A 6,681-nucleotide genomic window follows, 5' to 3' on the forward strand; every position below is an offset into this window, starting at 1 on the left:
AAAGAAAATGTATTCATTACTAAGACTATGAGTTGAATTCAGCCATTTCTGTGTATCAATTAAGGTTAGAATTATTTATAAAAATCGTTTCGTTGTAACGTTTAAATTTAATCATAAGACATAGGCTTGGTCCATGGTCCATTTTGTAAGGATACTAGGTCAAACTCAAATGTTTTGCACGTAATAAAATATGCGTCTTCAGTATATTTTTTTAATTTCTTGATATTCTTTTCAAGTTCCGGGATCTAAAACCCCTATTTGCATTTAGCCCCGCTCCACGTTTGAAGACGAAGTTCTAGTATGATTGCTAATATGTTCAGCATATCTACAGAGCTGATACACGGGTACTTAATGTAAACATGTACGGTCTTGTTAGATTGCTTTATCTTTAGATTCACTGTGGAATAGGTCAGAACTATGTGAATTTTTAATACTACTGTAATTTTGTATATTCGTTGATAATATATTATACAAGTTTTAACGATGCTGTTCGCTCTTTTTTGGTGATTAATGAATAGTACCTTATGTTTTAGGGAAACGTAGACTTAGGCGGTTCAAATAATGGCAAGGCATGGAAACCAGCCAATCTTAAAATCTGCTAATGAATGCAAAACAGCGAAGTCTGTAATAGCACTTGTTGAGTAAAAATCAATATTTTATAAAATTTGATATTCATCGAAAAGTTAAGCTGTTATTAAATCGTATGAAATCCTTTCTTTAAGAAGGTACGATATATAATATGTACAATTTAAGATTTTGCATAAATTTGTAAACCTTGAATGTATCTCTTCTGCGGGAAACTAATCATAAAAATGACGTACATGTTCCTAATATTTTGATGCAGCCTTATGCAGAAACTCCATGATATATCTTCATTTATAAAAATATTTCAAAAACAGATGATACATTGTATTCACGAAGCTGAATTAAGTTGTGCAATGTGTATTGAAATAACTAATATATCACTTTATCTAATGAGTTAATGACTTTTTCGCTCTACCTATGCTTACATTATGAAGACAGTATTTGCTGCCGAAAATATTTCTTGAGTGCAACAGCAAATCCCATTTGTTGGGTTTTCCTTTGTCAACATCATTATGATGTAATTAATAAAAGTAAAATCTAGAAATATAAACAAAAGAATTAGACATTGAAGTCGTGCAGAAGTAGATCTTTTTCGTCTGCAAACTTTAAGCCACGGAACCTATTGGGAATTCATCTAGACAGAATCGTTCGTACAAAAATCTTAATAAATGACTTCTAACACGGCATCCAGCTCTGTAGTCATCGTTATACCTTACAAATCATAATACATTATATCAAATAGGAATACCTCCCCCATTCATCAACAGATGGACAGGTGTAATGAATGACGGGCATTACTAATCAAAACATCTTCACAGAAGTGCTGATATTACACAAGTTCTGTGAAGGTTTTTATGCGGGGAAGAGTAATTCGATGAAGAGGATTATTGAAATTCATGGACACAGATATAAACCTTTATACTGCTCTAGGTATAAAATCAGATTATATAGCTTTTAGTTTACTTTGAGTTTGAAGATGAGGAAGGTTTTATAACAGTGAGGCCTTGGCAGTGACATACTACTTGAGAAGAAAACTAACTTGCATATGCTTTACAGTGTAAACAAGTACGAGTGTTGGCGTAAATATTTTGACCTGAAAACTATATCATATAAATCATACTGTTCAACACGCGATTCGAAAGGAATATGATCATCCGTCTATCTTTATCTCTTGCCTCTCTTTGTATATGTCTGTGTTATGTTTTCTGGAGGCTACATGACCTATGCATTTCGTTGTTGTGGTTACTTCAGCTCGTTTAATATATAAATGGAAATGCATATTTTCAGCAGGAAGTATATGTGCTTATTTTATTCAGAGAGGGATATAGTTTGTCCTGTTTTAATTTCTTGTTTAAAATGACATTACATATAAGACTGATTACATATAATAGCAACTTAGTTTCAGCCACAAGTACTTTGCAATAAAGACTATGTTTTCATCCTTAGTTCATAAAAACGTAATGGAATGTTGAAATTGTCCCACAAGAGAGAGAGAGAGAGAGAGAGAGAGAGAGAGAGAGAGAGAGAGAGCACGTTGTTGGGATGTCCATTTACTTCTTCGGGTGAAAAACTTCACCATTTACTTTGCACAAAGAGTTCCCACAATGTTCATAAATGGATTCTTAAACAGTATTAAATTTGTTCCGCGACAGTACGAAGCGATACAAATGCAACTATTTACCTTGCTGCTTTGCTGATTGAATCGAACATTTAGGGAATTACTGGATTTGGAAACAGCCTATCAAAATCATGCATATTGAGAATATTATTTTTGTTCATTAAGTTTTAATAATATTTTCAAGCAATGCAAAAAATATACCATTGAGATGACCGAATAACCCATCAGGATATATTTTACTTTTTGTTTGGAACATAGTGAGATTGTCACACTTTGTTGGGAGGTACATTCAACATATCAACATCTTCCGTACAGCGATATTGAGTCTGCTTTCTGTGGTAGTGCTGTCCAACAAATCAGATATTGTAAACACTGGAGGGATTCCAGACTGCTTAGAGTGGCATCACTGCCCAATAAATCAGATAAATAAGAGCAGTGTTCGGCCATCCCAGCCTGTTTTTTTATGTGGCATTGCAGTACAGCAAGTGAGGTATATAATACATTGTTGGGATGTCCCATCCTGATTTATGTGTTGTGTATTCCGACCTTCCAACCCGCTTAGTGTGATATCAATGTCCAAAAATAAGATATATAGAACATTGTTGGTATGTCCAAGTCTGCTTTGTGTTTCATCACTGTCCAATAAATTTGATATATATGACATTGTTGGGATATCCCTGTTGGTGTGGCATTACTGCGCAGCACGTGAAATTTATAGGACATTGTTGAGATGTCCCCGCCCGCTTTGTATGGCATCGTGATCCAATAGTTAAAATTTATTGGAGATAGTTGCGATGTACCAATCGTAGACGTGGATATATCATAATCAGTGGGTGTAATTATCTGCAATTGATTACTAAGATTATATTACTCTGAAGGGATTTTGTTATTAGACATTAATGAAAACAAGTAACTGTAACTTAAACGATACTAATTAAGGTTGCATTAGGAACACTAAAAGCAGCAGGGAAGGCGAACCCACCTTTTTGTAGGCACGTCCAAATGTCGAAAATAAGCCTTCCTACAAATGATCGAAAAAAAGAAAAGCATCGACAGGTTTAAAAAAGCGACGACACTTTACTGAGAAAATCTCTCCGGAATTTGTCTAATTAATATTACTTTATTGTCGTTGGTTATTTTTTCTAGTTTATTATGCACATTGTTTACGCGGTTAACGTCTTAATTGAGGTCGCGCCTTTCCTGCTGCTATTAATTTATCCAAAAATTTTATCGAGAACTGCACGATATCGGGATCTAGGAACATGTAAATATATCGTTATAAATCCATGCGGAGTAGCTTGCGCTCGTGAAAAGAAATTTCTAAATTTAATTTATCCATATCTCCGCTACACAAAGTTTGATGAATATTGCGCAACGTATGCGTATCGACTCCATTAAACACAACTAAAACATTACAGTTATCCCTGATCACTTTTGGTATTTGTGTATACCGTTGTGTTACATGTATCGCATCAGTGTTTTTATGTCTTCTTTGAGAAAATATTCTAGCTGGATTTGATTGTTTATCCAGCATCACATCGTCTTATACAACTAAATTATTAATAAATCCATCTAGATCATCAACAGATGGTGCTTCATCAATATCGGTTATAAATATAATGACATCTTTATCTTCGTCCAGTAATTGGGCGTTTCATTAAAATCTTTAAGCACACCATAACATCGTTGATCATCAACTGATGACGCTACTAAATACAACTTATCCCATTTCAACCATCTCATTATTAAATTAAGCAGTAATTACGTCTTACCTTATCCAGATGGTCCTATTATTATCATTCTGATCGAATTTGGCAACGTAGGATGGTGTTTAACTATCTCTTGCTTCCTTGTCGCTGAGAAATCAATTATATCCATGTTATATAAACATATGAATCTATATTGTTTACGCTGTAGAACCAAAACCCCAACTAATGATCTATCCATGGTTACAACAAAAAATGCTAGAATAGCATACGGTGGAAGATGTGCAATATGTAACAGGAAGAAGTTTTCGTTTTTACCCAGAATTCAACGTAAAAACGGTGGTGATGTTGCTAAATTAATGTCAAAGTTCCCAGGAACTCCGTGAGCTAAATATCCAGGAGAAAAACATCTACCAGGATATAATTATTGTGGTCCTGGTACTCGACTTGATATCAGACTTGACAATCAGGATCAACCAAAACCAGGTGAGTATCCAATAAACGCTATTGATAAAGCGTGTCATGTTCATGATGTGGCGTATAAAGGTGAAAATCTACAAGACAGACATATAGCAGATGTGAAATTAATTCATGCATTAAATTCTATAAAAATAAAAATATAAGAGAATATTTAGCTAATTGGTTAGTAAGATCCGCGTTGAAAGGTAAATTAGCGTTACGTGCTTGTAATGTATAAATGGAATCGATTTATTATTCCCCAAGAGGATACTGGAAAGGTAACACAGCAATTAGTAAACTCGCCGAGGCAGCAAAGGTTACACGCGTTACCGCTAAAAAATAGTTATCTAAAGAGGCAATATGGCAAATTTATCTACCACCACCAAAATAAATTCAATACGCGTATTTCGATGTCAGCGTCCTTAATGAATTTCATCAAGCAGATATTCTGTTTTTACCACACGAAACTGGACACATAAAAACGTACAAATACGCGCTAACTGTCGTTGATGTTGAAGTAGATATAAAGACGCAGAACCATTATTGACAAAGACAGCTGATGAAGTAGCTTCTGCGTTTAAACGAATTTATTAACGTGGAACCGGACCACAACGTTGTCTACAATGGCCACAACTGCTACAGGTTAATCCTGGCAAAGAATTTCTTGGTCCAGTATCATCGTTGATGAAGCAACATAATGTCAAAATACGACGAGGACATACCGCAATTTATCGTGATCAGGCAATTGTTGAACGATTTAATCGAACACTCGCTGAGCGGTTATTTGGATATCAATAGGCGAAGGAATTTATTCAGGATACGAGATGTCGTGAATGGGTTGCAAGATTACCAAGTGTGGTAGCAGCGTTAAATAATGAAGTAACTCGAACGACCAAAATGAAACCTATTAATGCAATTACAAAAAAATATACCAATACAATGACGCGATTTTTCAGCGCAACCAGTATTAAGTAATACCACTGTTAGGTATTTATATGAACCCGATGAACTCGAAGGTGGTTAAAAAGAGCGACTGATCGTATTTGGAGTGTTACCACACATAAGATATCCACCGTGAAAAGATCCTCAGGTAGACCTGCAATCTACAGATTAGATACAGCTGCTCCTCAACGTGGATTTACACGTGAACAATTACAGGTGATTCCTGAGGATACGCAATTACCACCGCGATCACTTAATTAGCACCTCTACGTCGATTACACTCAAGACAGATCAACAGGGTATTTTCTCGTGTATGACCGCGACTGTTATCTTTTCTATCTACGGTAAATTGTCTTGGATTATTACTCGAATATCTCCATAACATCACACAATTACAACTTGCACAATGATTATTCTGCTGTTGTTTCAGTGCGTTAATAAATTCAACGGCAAGATCAAATTTTCGATTATTATCAGATTGGTTATAACCGGCTAATTTGTTTCTTATTATATCATTTTCAATATCATCACTAGTCACTGACTCGTCCAAGACAATTCTCCGCAACTGAGATATTCTTCTGACTCGAGACACTTCGAGATAAACCAGGCTTGACCACTCGATACGATCATCTATAACCCAAACAACTGTATCACAAATAGTTAATCCTTGAGATGAATGAATCGTCATTGCATATCCTAGTACCCACGGAGATTTGTTGAACGATAATGCATCTTCAACAGCTTTGATATCAACTGCAACAATATCATTTAATACTAAATTCTGTTTCTCGGTCTGTCCTGATATATCAACATCAATATTTTGCTGCCGTGTATCAGCTGGTGGATAACATAACGGAACTGGCAATGTTGGAAATTTTTCTTTATGTAACTGAAACAATTCCCGTTGAAGTGTATCACGAACTATTTTTCTACTTGCAACTATCAGATCATTCGGTTTCCACGCCTGAAGAAAGTTGTTTATGTGTGTTTCTGAAATTATTCCACGTATTACTTCACATTGAATTTTATTCGGCTGTAGTTTGATTAATTTAAATTGTTTTAATTCTGCATCAAGTGCTCTATTATCATCATGTATTTCTTCGTAATAATCAACGAAATTTTTTAACCAATTATGTGGAGATGGTCCAACAAACGGTGGTGGTTGACCGTGATAGCCGCACATTATCACAGCAGTATTTCTTGTTAAAAACCAATCAAGAAATGTTTTTAATGTTTCTAACGGCACAGTGCATATTTTATTCCAAATGATGATCCTCGGAATGTATTTTTCTCCCATCCTCGAAGAAGTCCATGCATCAACCTTTCATCGGAAGAAGCTATGATAAGTACATGATTGTACTCCTCGTTGTT

The sequence above is a fragment of the Sinohyriopsis cumingii genome, chromosome 14 (genome assembly GCF_028554795.1).
Source record: "Sinohyriopsis cumingii isolate HCF-2022 chromosome 14, ASM2855479v2, whole genome shotgun sequence".
Taxonomy (NCBI): domain Eukaryota; kingdom Metazoa; phylum Mollusca; class Bivalvia; order Unionida; family Unionidae; genus Sinohyriopsis; species Sinohyriopsis cumingii.